Source organism: Lycorma delicatula, chromosome 8 (genome assembly GCF_047948215.1).
Source record: "Lycorma delicatula isolate Av1 chromosome 8, ASM4794821v1, whole genome shotgun sequence".
Classification (NCBI taxonomy): Eukaryota; Metazoa; Arthropoda; class Insecta; order Hemiptera; family Fulgoridae; genus Lycorma; species Lycorma delicatula.
The window spans coordinates 92,509,514-92,526,408 of NC_134462.1; positions in this window are offsets into that span (position 1 = coordinate 92,509,514).

The following is a 16,895-nucleotide window of genomic DNA, read 5'->3' on the forward strand; positions in this document are numbered from 1 at the left end:
GTAAACAATAAAACACATAAACAAACAAAACATGTCTTTAGGGTCGGTGATATGTCGTATCCTATTAGAATATGTGGCCCTTACAGGTAAAGAAAGCAATCTTTATAGATGTGATTACATTCCTGATCCGTTTGGGAAGGTTTTGGCATTATTCAGAAAGACAAACTGAAATAACTTTAAATTAATTATTAAGAATAATGTACCAAGGTGGGTTGTACCTGTTTCGCCGCATAATGAAAATAATATTCTTATGAAAAACTACAGAAACCTGATTAAAAAGAAGAAATACAAAGCGGACTGTAAAAACCATAGCTTTTTAAATACAATAAGGTAATCAGTACTTATCAAGCTGGCTTGATTTATTACAGAAATTATTAACACAATTTATTAAATACAGTAGTAATTATAATCCATTTTTATTTGCATTTTAACAAGTATTTTAATAGCATTTTAATAGTAATAATAATAAGAAAAAAACAGATTAACTTCTTACAATAGAGTATAAATACAGCCTACCGAAGTACAGTCGAGTGTGCTAACTTTCCCCACGCTTTATTACGCAATATAATCTGTAGCACAATATTATTCCTACATTCCAATCTCGTTCTTGTTTTAAATATTAATATGTATAAATCTAGTTTAACTATATAATAACATGATACAATATAATAAATTCATGTATCTATACCTATATATATACTTATTGCTATCTAGGTAATACTATTATTGCAGTGAGTAAATTAATTATAATTCGTGATATGTCTATATTCTTTTATATCTTATTTAAGTTTTATTAATTACTTTTAAATTATTACTTATGTTTTATTTTAATTGGCTACTTGTTCGATAATTTACTTCGGTCGAGGAGGGAGGCTGCGAAACGTTTTATAACCTCAGGATACCGGTAAATTCCTTGGACTTACTCAAATTTATCATACTTGTCACGTCTATAAATTCCGTTTTAGCTCAAAATTATTTGATTACTAGCAAATAAATCCCGTACACGAAAAGAATACAACGGGATCTAGAATAACTTTTAATTTTTCCAGACAAAGTTACCGTAAGCTTATTTCTATAATTTTTTTATTTTATAGTTTATTATTTGGTATTTAATGGTTTTTTCATTTTCTTTTGTTATGCGTTTTAAAGTACATAGAGTGATACACGAAGAATATAACAAATTTTCAGGACATGTATTAGTGGTAAAAAAAATGTTCATATAAAAATAGGTTCAGATAATGTCGGCTGGCGAAAAATGTCGCCATGATTTCTCTGCCTTTGATAAAATTAAACCGGACTGTAATTCTTTAAAGCTGAAATTAAAAAGTAAATTTAGTGGTTTTATATGAAATTCACTTGAAAAAATGAGAAAAAAACGTCTCAGAACTGCATTTTCAGTAGTTTTTGAGAAATCTGGTGTAAAAGATAAAAAATTTGGATAAAAAAAGCACCCGATCAGATCTTTGGAGTAAAACAGTTTTGTTAAATGAATATAAATACATAAAAGATTAAAACAAAACTGGTTCAAAACAATTTGAATCACGAGTAAAATAGTATGATTAAAGTCCAAAAACTACATAAACACAAATGTAAGAATTTCGAAGTTCCGTATTTTACTTCAAAAATACACTATTTTATGTTTGTTTTAAAATAGCTTTGTTAAATAAACACATTCGATTTAAATAAAGGCAAATAAAATATAGTTAAAAGAAGAGACAGACTTATAGGCCACATAGTAAGGCATCCTGGAATAGTCGCTTTAATATTGGAAGGACAGGTAGAAGGAAAAAATTGTGTAGGCAGGCCACGTTTGGAATATGTAAAACAAATTGTTAGGAATGTAGGATGTAGAGGGTATACTGAAATGAAACGACTAGCACTAGATAGGGAATCTTGGAGAGCTGCATCAAACCAGTCAAATGACTGAAGACAAAAAAAAAATAAAAAAATTAACACTTAAAAATTTTAAACAAAATTTGATTGTGAGTAAAATGATACGTATAAAGTCCAGAGAATCTAAGTACAAACGTAGGAATTTCAAAGTTTATTAAAAACAAAACATATCAAAACGTAGCAGATTTTAACTAGGTATTAGCCGAAATAAATAAGAATTATTAGGTATCAATGACTGCCTAATTTTTTTTTTTTTTTTTTAGCCTCCGGGACCACCGTTAGATATTGCTTCAGAGGATAAGACTGGGATGAAATGAAAATCCTTGTAGCGGGTAAAAATGCCACGCCTGACCGGGATTCGATCCCGGGACCTCCGGTTGAAAGGCCCCGAGACATTACCACGGAGGCCGGCAATGACGGCCTAAGTGATTATTATTCTCCTCGTGGAAGCTACCATATAAAAGACAGAAGATAGGCACTAGATAATAAAGTGACTGGATTTGTATTAATACTTATTTTAAATGCAAATATTTCTAACGATTCTGATAATTTTAATAAATAAATAAATTCCATTTTAAAATTGATTTTTCAAACGCTCTTCAATAATATTTAATAATAATAACTCTCTGCCTATGTACAGGATTCGTGACCTCCTTACTTAATACAGTAGAGTTCCTATAATCCAAGTTTCCGTTCAATCCAATAAAAAAGTAAACCAGTATATCTATATAAAGTAGTTGTACAATATATTCTGTATAAAAATGACATCAAGATATAAAAATTCGATATTAATAGAATGATAGTCTATTTAGACCATTTATTTTATACCATTTATGATGATAATCTATTTAAATTTTCTTTAAAAAAATCCTTCACTAAGTCATCTGGAAACAAAAATTACAAGAAAACAATATTTTTTGTACAAAATATTAAAAAAAAATTTAAATCAGTCCATATGATTTGAACATATGTAGAAAAAAAAATAGTACAATGGGTCGAATTAAGAATCTTTCTTTTTAATGTCAGTAGAAAAAAATTATATAAATTAATAAAATGAAATTTTTAAGATTGTATTTTATTAATGCAATGCAGTAATCAACGGTTTAAATTTGTCCGTTACTAATAAGGCCTCATTCATAGAATGATAATTTTAAAGTAAAGTTGAAATTATATGTAGAAATATAAATATTGATATAATTTCAATCTGATTTAAAAAGTAAAATAAAGTAAACGTAAGAGAGAGTAAATTAGGACATTTTCACTTCGAAGAGTCTCAGTTTGGATATAAAAAAAACTAATAAAGATTTATAATTGAAGGGTGTCTCCTTTTTGTATCTCACGAAACGTGAACCTTCGGAAGAAGAAAGAGATTAGGTTCGGAGGCTTTTGACGTATTCGAGAAGAATATTATAGAGAAATTGATAAAAAGATGAATGAATGATGAGGTAGTTTAGATATTGAGGAACGCTCTTAAAAACTTGCAAAATCAGAAGGCATGCTTGATTACGCGTAAATTCAGAAACAATAATTTTACGGTTATTATTACAGATGGAGCAGTTACCTGAACTACTGGCTAATGGAAGACTTCTGTTGTAATTTTTAAACCAAATTTATAATTCCCAAAGTTAATTGAGCTAACAATATTATGAAACAATGTCGAATGGTTTATGATAGATTAAGATGGACATCTGCCAGTCAGTCATTAGACTGAATTGATAAGAGAAAGAAGAATAAAAGATTATATAAGTTTATTTTTAAACTCTTTCTGATGACATCGTTTTAGAAGGTACTTAAAAAAATAAAAATATGTTTTAGTTTAAAAATATAAATATAAAAAAAGCTGGCAAAATACTGCGTAACTTTGCTGGCTATTAATAATAAAAATTAAAACCTAGAACACAAAAAACAAAATATATTCTTTAGAGGTTGGGAAGGAATTTTAAGAAACATTTTTCTAAAAATATTCATATGTATGTTAAACAATAAATTTCCTTAAGTAAAGTTTTCAGTAAAGGCTAAAATTAGAAAAAGAACCTTCGTGGCTGAGTTGGTAGCGTCTCGGCATTTCGTGTGGAGGTCCCGTGTTCGAATCCCCCGGTCAAGCATGGCATCTTTTCACACGCAACCACTTTCCACCGGACTAATGACATATAGCTGTTGATGCCCACTATTTGATAAAAAATATTAAAACGAGTGCGTTGGTGCGTGGACACACAACGGAAGCAAAGCGTCTTACACAACATTATATGAGTTATTAATGGTGTAAAATAACGTTTACAGAATATAAACGAATTATACAATTTTTTATTAATAAGAAATATAAACTAACGATGAAATACTCATATAAAAATATTTATTTACATAAAACATAGAAAAATTTGAACATAACATTGAGGTTTAATCATTATTATTGGTTGGAGCACGTGTTTTCTATACTATATGGTCAGCTGTATTATATCACACGTGGTAGGCTTAGGTGGGGAATCATTGGCGCGTGACGCTTTTTCGTGACGCTCATTTTTCTCATTTTATTCCCCATCCCGAAGCCTGCGTTAAGAAGCTTCGCTTCAAAAAAAATTATGCTTTTTTGGTCCAGGTTCAATAAATAAAAAAAATTGTAGAAATTGCTCTATGTAGATAGCTCTATGAAAAATATTTAAATCGAAAGGAGAAACATCAAAAGAACAAAAAACGTTAAGATTACAAAAATTTCAATCTTAAGAGGTGGGTTGATTTTTTGAAAACTTTTTTTTTGATTATTTATACAAGCATTTTAGGTAACGAATTTGCTTTAATAAAGTTTTCTCTAAAATGCCTCTGAAGATAATCAAAATTGTTTTTTCGTGATATCCCCAACTCCTAGCGAATTAAGAAAAAAAATTAATACGATCAAAGCCTTATATATAAAAATATTTGAACCAAATATGAAGAAAATCAGTTTTGTCAATCCTGAGATATAAGGCCAAAATCACTGAAACACGTACGTAAATACATAACACATGTTTTTTTTTTGTTTTTTTTATGTCTAGATGACTAATTGAATCCTAAAACGTAAATATTTTCAAAAAACCCAATTTTTGACATATTACCATGTTTTTCTCCTTAATATAGCTAAGCTAAATTCGAGAGAAAGCAAGTACCCGAACGACTAAAATTTTGCAAAACCAGCTATTTTTTCAAGACGCATCACCACAAAAATAATATTCAATCAAAAAAAATCCTTCCTTTCTCTTTATTATAGAGCTCCCTTAGGAAGAGCTCTTACAGTAAACAAGTTACCTCAAAACTATGATAAAAACAAAAATCGAAAAATCTATTTTTTAATGATACTTTCCTTGGGATTATATACTATAATAAAATGTAATAACAAAAAAAGAAAGTAATAACAAAGCATCTACGAAAGTTATTTTTAAAATAAATTTTTATTACAAATATAATTTATTTAATAATATACAGATTATTGTAAATTATTATCTTTTTATAATACATTATAAAATACTTTCACATGTATCAATTAGAAACGAAAATGAAACGATTAAATAAAAAATAACCATATTTTAAATTAGAAAGAAGATATGATAAAAATAACTAAAGATGAAGTTGTAAGGAAAAAATAAAATAAAATACCCATACTATTTACTTTCATAATTTGTAACTTCATTATCATAATATTTATGAGACGAACAGAAAGGAGTACGCGGACCCTTGCGTGTGTTTGTGACCTGTGAAATCTCAGGTACAAAAACCAGGTAGATAGGATTTATTCGGGCTACATCATACATCTCTACACAACATGCGTTCCCTCACCACCGTGAAAACAGGATATGACATTATAAAAAGCGACCTTGTTCGACTAAGAATAATGGCCTTCACATATTATTCGTATACATTAGTAATGCTCAAGCTTTCTGTACCCGGTGATGTCAATCCGTATATAAATAGGATAATAACTACTTATATCTAAGAATGTACACCGAGTTTAAGTTACATTTCAATTAGAAATTATCTTTCACGTATTTATCAGAACATAACGATTAACTTTCAGAAAAATTTCTCTTTATTTAATCTAAAAATTTAAAGAGATACATTTATAAAACCAAAATCAAAGTTAACTTCGTCTTCGAAAATTTAAATAAAAACTCTAAATCTTTCTAAACATTCCAGCGCATTTACGTGATTATATTACATTTCAAATTGAATCCATCTTCCCAATTATTATTAACCGTTTGTTAATTTCAATAAATTTCTACAAAGACTAATACACATAACAAAATACAAATAACTACAAACATAAAAAAGTTGAGAAAGTATTGCATAAATTTCCCGGTTACACCGATCAAATCATACACCTTGCACAGCTTTTTCATTGCAATTCAATCATTAAAAATCATATTCATTTTTAAAATAAATAACAAAATAGATTTCCGAAGTTTTTATAATTTTGGGGCCACGTATCTGTGGGGGATTATTTATTAATATAAATTAACTGAACACAATAGAAAGTCTCATAAAACATTAAGAAACTGAACATTACGGAACTTCCCAAAATTTAACCTTTTTTTTTTTTAACACCCCCGACCAAAATTTAACCTAACACTTTATAAAATAAGTCAGAATGTAAATAAATCTAATTAGCAAAACAACAGCACTACCTATCGGATTTAATTCAAACCACTCTCTAAACACAGTAGTCGGTGAAAAATAACTTTTTAACGAAACGAGATATGGCGGCAAAATCATCACAATTAATACTGAACATTAAGAAATTTACAAAACATTTCGGAACTTCACAAAATTTAACACCTTTCACTTTATAAAAGTCAGAATGTAAATAAATCCAATTGTCAAAAGAGCACTACCTATCGGATTTAACTAAAACTACTCTCTAAACACAATAGTCGGTTCAAAATACCCCTGACTTTCTTTGTACTGGTCAGATCGAGGATTTCAGTAACTTTATAAACCTTCTCCTGACAACGCGGACCATTTTGCAAAACCAACGTGTAAATCGGTCCAGTAGTTTTTTAGTTTATAGCGTACATATGAACGTTGCCTTTTATTATATAGAAGAAGAAGTCTGTTTGTATATTTGTTTGTTTGCTTCGTAAATATCTCAACTCCAGCGCTACCTAGTGGGTCCATTTTCGCAAAAATATTTTTTTCATAACTAATATATATATATATTTTTTTCTTAATATATATAACATTTATATTCTGAATATGAGCCAAATCAGACCGTAAATGCAATTTTTCCAAATACCTCAACCCCAGCGCCATCTAGCGGGTCCATTTTTTTGCAGAGGTATTTCTTTCCGTGTAAGTAACACATAATCTGAATATGAGCTAAACCATTTTTGGCATAAATACCATTTTTCGAAGTATCTCAACCCCAGTAAACCTAGAAGGATCCCTTTTATGCGAAAATATTTCTTTTCACGTAACTAATATATATTTTGAATATGAGCCTAATCGGATCATAAATATGATTTTTTTTAAATATCTCGACCCTAGCGCCACCTAGCGGATCCAAACTAATTCAGAAACATTCGTAGGCGTGCGCACAACTCACCGGTTTCATCGCAATCGGATGAATGGTGTAGGAACGCATACGGAACAAACAAACATTAATTTTTATATATAGAAGATAATGATTATATAAAAGATAAAGATTAATCATATATATATATATATATCTAAAGTAAGGACCGCTGGGAAATTTCTCTCCTTAAGGTTGGCGAACCTGTGTGGTTCATGGCCACGCTAGTAATGTACACTCTGCATTTTGTGTGTAAGTTGTCGCGTCGTAGTATCTTTGATTATGTGTGATTTATTACATTATAAAATGAATAGGAAAATCGATGTTGCCGCCGACTGTGAAATACGTGGAGTTATACTTTTTTTAAACCATCAAAATGTTAAGCCGGCTGAAATTCATAAGCGGTTGGTTGCTGTGTGCGGTGATAATATAATGAATGAAAGAAACATCCGAAAATGGTGTGAAAGGTTTAGAAATAACAGATTTAATGTGCACGATGATGAACGTTCGGGGAGGCCCTCGAACCGAGGACTTGTTGAAATGTGTCGATGATGAAATCAGAAAAGATCGTCGCTCAACGATTTCCGACCTGGCCCTTTTTTCCGATGTTTCAAGAGCTGTTATCGGTCCTATTGTTCAAGTCCATTAAGGCTTCAGAAAGGTTTGTACACGTTGGATGCCGCACGTCTTAACGGAACGCCACAAAAAAATCCGAATGAGATCTGCTTTGGATTTTTTGATGCGCTATACAGAAAAAGGTGATGAATTCCTTAATTCAATTGTTATCAGCGATGAAACATGGATTTCGTATTACACGCCAGAGAGAAATCGGCAGTTAAGTGAATGGCGTCATCCTCAATCACCAACCAGACCGAGAAAGGTCAAGCCACAGCCATTTGGACGCAAACTGATGGCCACAGTCTTTTGGGATCGGTTTGTCAGACTGCTGATTGATTTCATGCCACGTTGAACGACTATAAATGTAGAAGCCTACTGCAAAACTCTACGTAAGTAACGGCACGCCGTTCAAAATCGGCGACGTGGACGGCTGACCGACGGCGTCGTCCTGATGCACGATAATGCACGTTCACATGTTGCAAGTCCGAGATGTGATTTACTGAGAACATTTAGATGGGAAATTTACCATCACCTGCCATACAGTCCGGACTTAGCTCCTTCTGATTACCACTTGTTTGGGAAACTGAAAGAAGTTTTGAGCGGTAAGCAATTTGTGGGTGACGATGAACTTAAAAATGCTGTTAATCAGTGGCTAAATGGATTGGCGACAGAAGAATACGATGAGGGTATATTGAAACTGGTGTATCGCTACGATAAATGTTTTAATTCATGTGGCAATTATATAGAATATAATTATACTTAGATGAAGATGAAAATGTCGAATCTTGTTCTGCCAGATCAGGCGATGAAGAAAGAGATCCAACATTTTTAGAAAATAGATATACTGAACCCCATTTAATTAATCTGGTCTGAAATTAAATGATCTGATTAGTGATCTAAATTTATCAAAGAATCAAGCAGAAATACTGGCATCAAGACTGAAAGGATGGCATTTTTTACAAACAAATATTTGAGCATTTCTTCTCTCAGTAAGAAAACTTAGTATACTGTAATGATGTGGATTCTTTACTAGAAGCTTTGGGACATGTGCACCATCCTGACAAATGGCGACTTTTTATTGACTCGTCAAAGCTTAGTTTTAAGGCTGTTCTACTTCACATTGCAAATAAATACTCATCATTATAACTAGCATATGCTGTTCATATGAAGGAGTCTTATGAAAATATGAAACTTGTATTGAACAGGATTCAGTATGAGAAATATTTATGGCATATTTGTCGAGATCTGAAAGTAATAGCGATTTTACTTGGATTGCAACTTGAATATACTACTAAGTTCTGTTGCTTTTTGTACAAGTGGGACAGCAGGGATAGGAAAAAACATTACGTAGAAGAGCAGTGGTCAAAGAGAGAGGTACCAGCTGTAAGAGAGAAGAATGACAAGACGCATTAGTAAAACCAGAAAAAGTTTATTTTTCGCCATTGTACATTAAGCTAGGTTTATTCAAAACTTTTTTTAAAGCAATGGATCATAATGGTACAGGGTTTCAGTTTCTAAAATACAAATTCCCTAATGTAAGCAATGCTATAATAAAGGAAGGATATTTGATGAACCAAAAATAAGAAAGCTAACGAGTGACCTGGCATTTCAAGAATATTTGAGTGACTTTGAGGTTGCTGCATGGAAATCATTTCGAAATGTGGTAAACAACTTCCTTGGAAACCTTAAGGCCAGTAACTTCAGATAAATTTTGAGTGAACTCATTCAAAACTACAAAGAACTTGGGTGTAACATGTCACTCAAGATCCATTTCTTACATTCACATTTGGATTTTTTCCTAACAATTTCGGTGCTATCAGTGATGGACATGGAGAACGCTTTCACCATACGATGGAAACACGATAACAGGGAAAATGGAACCCAAAAATGTTAGCTGATTACTGTATGAATCTAAAGATCTACCTACAGAAAAAAATCCAAAAGAAATAGATTTAAGGTGAGTACAAAACGCAAGTAATATATTGTCATATTACGTTCACCGTGCAATTTTTATTTCAAAAGAAATTTCAATAACAAAATACTGAGCCCGTTACAAAAAATATATTAAAACATATGAAATCAGCATAAAAAATTCTATAAGAATCAGTCATTCACTCTCATTTAACAAAGAAAAAATTTTAATTTTGTTGACCAGTGCTATCGTGGTCCATTTAATTTACTGAATTCTCAATTCACCGGCTGAAGTGGAAGTCTAATATAGTTATTAAAAAAATAAAAAATAAAAACTAAGATAGTACTATTGGTTTTTAAAGCTTTAATGACTTTTTTAAAATTGAACAATCCAGTACTTTTAAGCATTTCAAAAATAATAAAGAAAAAACGAAAATCCAGAAATGTTAAACACAATGGAAACCTATTTCATTTGTTCAAATGAAATCAGGTATGGTTATCATGATAACCATAATAAAAGAAAATCAATTATTAAAGTTAATGGTGAAAAGAACTATTAACCGGAATAATATAAAAATAACGGGGAAAAAATAATGGTTTTCAATAATTTATGTGACAGCAATATTAACTAAGATGAAGCAGGCTGTAGTAAGAAGATTGGACAGAGCATTTCAGTTGCACTAACAACCGTGGAAGCTGAAGGATTGAAGAATATACACTTTTGTCACGGTCTTTACATACTTTAATACAACGATCAAGCATAGAAATACAATACAAATAAAATTATCGTATTTTTACGCGGATAATTTTTTTTTTTTACTTTTACGTATTTTACCATAAACGTTGTTCATTTAAAAAAAAGAACCAAGCTAGAAAATAAAATATCCAGCAGACATATCAAATTAAATAGTGAAACAAAAGAAAAGAAATCCCTTTAACGTATTTGTTCTTTAAAAAAAAAAAAAAAACAACCAACCTCTCTGTTATGATTCAATAACTTTTATGTTATTCTGTTGTTATAACATAAGGGCACGTAGACACAATACACAGTCTTTATAGCGCAATTAAACAGTACACTACTATGGTAAAAACATGTGCCATCACAGTTGGTATAAAATAGAAGCCGAGGCATACAAGCACGCATTCTCATAATACACAAGCGCGTGCGCGTGAGTGCGTAAGCAATATATTATTTACGTACACATATAACTAATACAACACACCAGATAGTTTATAAGGAATTTCTTCCTAAGATTTCCTCACATGAAATATTTTTTTACAGAACTAAATAAGTTTAAAAATAATAAACGAGCAACTTATACTTTTAGTCATATAACAAACGGAATTTTTATATACAAAATTATCCATCGATATAGTTTTTCTTTATCTCTCACTGCTAGTAAACCTGTTCTAGTGCTAGACTTTCCCGGGTTGGGACCTTGGTAACGAAGTATATGTGCTAACATTACAATGTATCGAAGCATTTTCTCTTATCGAACATTCATACATTATTATTCACTGCGGTCGATTAAAAATGAGAATATTCTTAATTGGCCCTTCATTGTATTACATAGCAAATTATCAATGAAATGATTATAAAATATAATGTAATACAATGAAGGGCACACCCCACGCTTTTATTATTCGTGATTTAAAATTTAAAGGAATTTTGTTAATAAATGCATTATTATAATTAATGTAAACAGAAAACAGATTTATATATCGCTAGCAGACCCGTCAATGCTTCACTATTGCTATATTTGAACATATATATATAGATTAAATGAACACAATTGAAAGTTTGATAGAACATTAACAAAATGAACATTACGGAACTTTACAAAATTTAACCTTTCTCTTTTACTCTTTCTCCCTTTTTCTCCATTTTTCTTTTTACCATATTCCCTTTCCCACCCCAATTTCTCTCTCCTTATTTCGTTTTCCCCCTTTCCCCTTTCTTTTTTTCCTTTCTCGTTTTCCCCTTCTTTTTTTACATTTTCCCCTTCTTCCCTTTTACCTTCTTCGATTTTACCCTCTTTCCCTTTTCCGATTTCCCTTTCTCCCTTTTTCTCCGCGCGTAAATCGGTCCATTAGTTTTTTAGTCTATAGCGGACACACATATCGGTAATATTGAAATGGAATCGTAAAATATTTAATATAGCATGTGTTGCTGTTACGTCCAACAGTTAACGCTGTTTTTAAAAAAAACATGTTTTTACCTGTCACAGGTATGAAATCTTAGGTATATAATAGTAGGTATATAAAAACAGTGCATTTTTGAATGCAACGTTGTCAAAATTTCAAATCAATCGCTGAAGAACTTTCGAAGATTTAAGATTTTAAACAAACATTTACATTTTTATTTATATAGATTATAAATGTAAAATATTATTTAAATTTAATCAAAGAGTTTATTATAAACATTTATGCTTGATTTAATACGAAAGTGAAAATATTTTTCTTTTTTTACTGCATCTTTAAAAATATTTATATTGGAAAATTTTTCCAAACAATTTACATTTTAATTCAATAATTTCCTTACAGTGAAATTTCGGTACTTTTTTGTAATTTTTTAATTAGTTAAATAAAAGCGAATTTAGCTTTTTTTATTTTATACATTTTAGTCCCAATTAAATTGGAAAAAAAAATTACTGACCAATTAGAGTGTATTATTATGAAACTTCTGGGTCACAAATAGGAAGGTTAATTTGTCACTTTTAAAGGTATTTTATAAATGATTACATATATGTATAAATCGTAGATGGATTTCTTCTGAAATATAATGATCTAGTAAAATGAATAACAGATTCAAACACATTTGTACATAAATCTAACAGCAGTAATTCACTGACACTAGTGACAGATGTCCATATTTAACCCATCTTTACATTATAGGCTATTCATTTTCTTGCGTAGCAGAAAGCGTTACTTACTGGCACTCTGCGTCTGTCTCGTACGCATGCGCGGCTGTTTGAATTTGCGTTATTTTCAAACAAAACGTTTCTATGAAAATAGATTTTTTTTATGGAATTTATCACAATGCATGTCATCAACAATAAGCATGTGTGCACAATTTTAGCGTTCTATCTCATCTGGTAACTTAAATATAAGTAACAAAATAAATAGTAAATAAGTAATAAATATAAGTTAAATTTAAGTAACTTAAATATTGCTGACAAAATTCTGACCATCCCGCCGTGCGACACACTGCATAGAGTAAGTTAAAAAAAAAGCGTATAATATCACACTTAATCAAGTTTTTATTTGTGTTCTTGTGCCCTTGGATTACCTTCGTTCCGTTCAAACCAGCATAAATATAATATTGAAATGAAAAAACTACCATAAACAAGAGAAAATCCATGCAGCGAGTAATCTATAAGAAAAAAATGACCTATCTCATAATCAAATAACTGTCTAAGAAAATAATAAAGGACGATGACCTTAAAATCCAGTAACCATTCTCATTTATAATTTTTTTTTTTTCAAAGGGTAGTTAAATCGAAATTAGGCAGAAAAAAGTAATCAAATAGATTTCTTTCATTACAAAGTACTTCACTATTTTTTATGCAAGGTTTTAGAACTAAGACAAAAAACGAGGTTTAATAGCCTAAATATTCCACCATTTTGGAAAAATGACAGAATGCTAAAAAAAAACTACACACGGTTTTTCTTGCTTGAATTAAAGAACATTACTCCGAACATTTATTTAAATTTATCCAGATTTCTCAAATTTCTGACAAATAGATGGAATATAAATGCTGGGTAATAGACGTAACACAATCCAAAATATATATGTATTTTATTAATTTCTACGAATGATTCATCATTAATACTTCTGACCGATGAAAACAAGATGATAATGAGATTTTAATCGATTGAATTTTTGATAATTGTTTATTTTACTTTCCCGTCTAGATAGCGCTATACCAGAGATATAGCTCTAGAAGGGAAAGTATTGTAACCAGTCCAATACGGGTAAATGCGGTTTTCACCAGATCTTGACGTTTTGACACCTAAGGAACCCAAAAAATCAAAAACCGGATGGAAATTTTCCGGATGTTAATATTCGTGTCTTCGGTGTTGGCTTCTAAATTACCTTATATCTCCAGAACTACTGAACCGATTTTGACAAAATTTGGTCAGATTGCTTCTATGCATTGATGCCATTAAATGTTTAACATAAAAGATCAAACGGGTAAGGTTGTAGAGCAAGGTAACCCTCAGTATCTCCAGATTTCGCCCAATTCAGGTTATATTTTTTATAGACATATTCGTTGGCAATTAAAAAATAACAATATCTGCAAAAATATTTTTTACAAAATCGCACACCCTCTCCCCATAAAATCCTGTTGCCGTCGTCTACTATGTTGCGACGTCACAGGTTAGCGGTAAAATTAAATGAAAGAATAATATTTAACGTATAAAAAAGTATCTCGGTCTGGCTGGGTCTCAGCTCGATCGCCCGGTTGCCTCGGTACCTGGGGCGTTAAGGGTCGCGGCTACATCACTCTGCCGACCGTACCAGCGAAATTTATTGTATGTAACTAGTGAAATTACATTAATACTTAGTGCCGACCGTCGCTAGTAGTACCGCCATACCCATGCGAATTAAATAGCCTATGCACGCGCGCTTTATTAGAATCATTGAATTAAATTAACGAAAAAAATTATATTTAAATAAAATTATAATTTTTTAAATTAAATTGGGTGTTTATGTGTGTGGTAACCGTGCATCAGAAACAACTGTATTGTCAGATTTTTTCTACACACAATTCCACTGGCGATCTGACTGAATGGTATTTAGGTCAGTTGGATATTTCTATACGTCACGTAATTTAAGGCAGTTGAAAGTTTTTCTATTAAGGAACCCCAATCCTGTTCTCAGGTTAATGTTTCGCTGTCTATGAATAGATCACTGGACTGCTTCATTCCTAAATCTTTGTTTTTTTCTTTCCCCGAAATGTTTAACAGGTTTCAATTAAACATTTATTTGATCAGTATTAAGGAAAAGGCACCGGCAGGGTTACTAAGCTCTTAGTACTTGTATGGTTTGGTAGAGAAGGGGCTTGGCTATCTTTCCGGAAATTCTGTTACATATTTGTTATCTATATATAGAAGACCCACTCTCAATCTAAAGTATTAATCGGGTAAAATTCGGATTTCTTTTTTTTAGCCTCCCGAACCACCGTAAGATATTACTTCAGAGGATGAATGAGGATGATATGTACGAATTTAAATGAAATGTAGTCTTGTACTTTCTCAGGTCGACATTCTTGAGATGTGTGGTTAATTGAAACCCAACTACCAAAGAACACCGGTATCCACGAACTACTATTCAAATCCGTACAAAAGTAGCTAACTGTCTTTACTAGAATTTGAACCTTAGAATTCTCCACTTCGAAATCAACTCATTTGCGATGACGAGTTCACGGCTAGACCAAACCCGTGGACTGGGTAAAGTATGTAGGCTATTTAATATTTACATAAAACGTTTGTCCAACGGAATTTATGTATTAACCAGATTATTCAAGATTTACCTCGTGTAAGAATTGGACAATGTTCATTCTGACTTAAAACTGGGCTAGTGGAAGGGACAGCAAAGTGAAAAATAGAGAAAAATATAAATCTTTTAATGATTTCAATGATTCCAACGCCTACTTTTATTTTATATAAAATTTAATTAATCAAAAACATGCTTCCAAGTATTTATATTTTTCACTGGTTTGCTTACAAAATAAGTTCAGTTAGGCGAGTCAAAATGGCGTAGATGATTAGCACTAGACCTCACATATGGGAGGTTGAAAATTAGAGGCCCGATCGAAACCAAATATATTTTAAATTAACATCTCTTCGATATTGACCTCGGCCATCATTTTGTTTTTGTTAATTAACTACAGATTCTAGTCTGATCTATTATATAACAGTTATATTATATAATTCTGAACTGATGATATACCTATTTAACTTTAAGAAACTACATATATAAAATCTTGCAACAAAAATTAAATAAGTTTTATAATAACTATCTCATTTAATACAGGAGCGTTTTTGAGACGATCCTCATCATCAGTTGTACACAAATTTTTAAAAATATACATGAAAATATACATATTTTTTAATTTTATTATTAATAAACTGTATCACCAAATTAGTAAACCAGATCCTAGCAACATTAATTTGAACTTGTATTAAATAAGGCAAATGTTAAAAAAATTATATTTTTATTATTATTATTATTAAAAAAGTATGACAATGCTTTTTATAAAATATCGTATTTATGATTACTTAATTTATGACTGTATACTAACGACGTAAAGGAGTTAAATGAACATTCCGTACGCTTTTAACATCGAGATATTTTACTTCTTTCTTCAATCGGCTATAACAATAAAACAATTAAATTTTCATAGGTTACAACAGCTATTTTATAATGATCGTTTAATCGATTTTTTCGATTGATTTCAAAACAATTTTATTATCGGTATTTAACCGGCACGTAAATAGTTTAATTTTATCTTAAACGATAATCTTTTACACGGATAAGATACTTAATATGATCATAGATAACAACTATTTAAATTAGTTGTAATTTTCTTAAACAGGTTCTAAAATAAAAAGAAATAAACATTTGAACGTTTTAAAATATTTTAACATTAAATGTATCGTACGCGACAAAAAGCTCTTTATAATTAAATCGAAATTAGTTCGTAGAAAATATATAAATAAATGAATTAAAATAACACACAGTTAATGAATTTTTGACCGCTTAACTAAAAACAATATTTTATTTTTTATCTTTCCTTACTCCAAGCAATATTGGAATACTATTATTATAAAAATATAACTTACAAACTATTACAATAAAATAATAAAAATAAATAAATAATACATAAAGTAAGCTTTCTCTGAAAATAATGATGTTGATTATACAATCAGT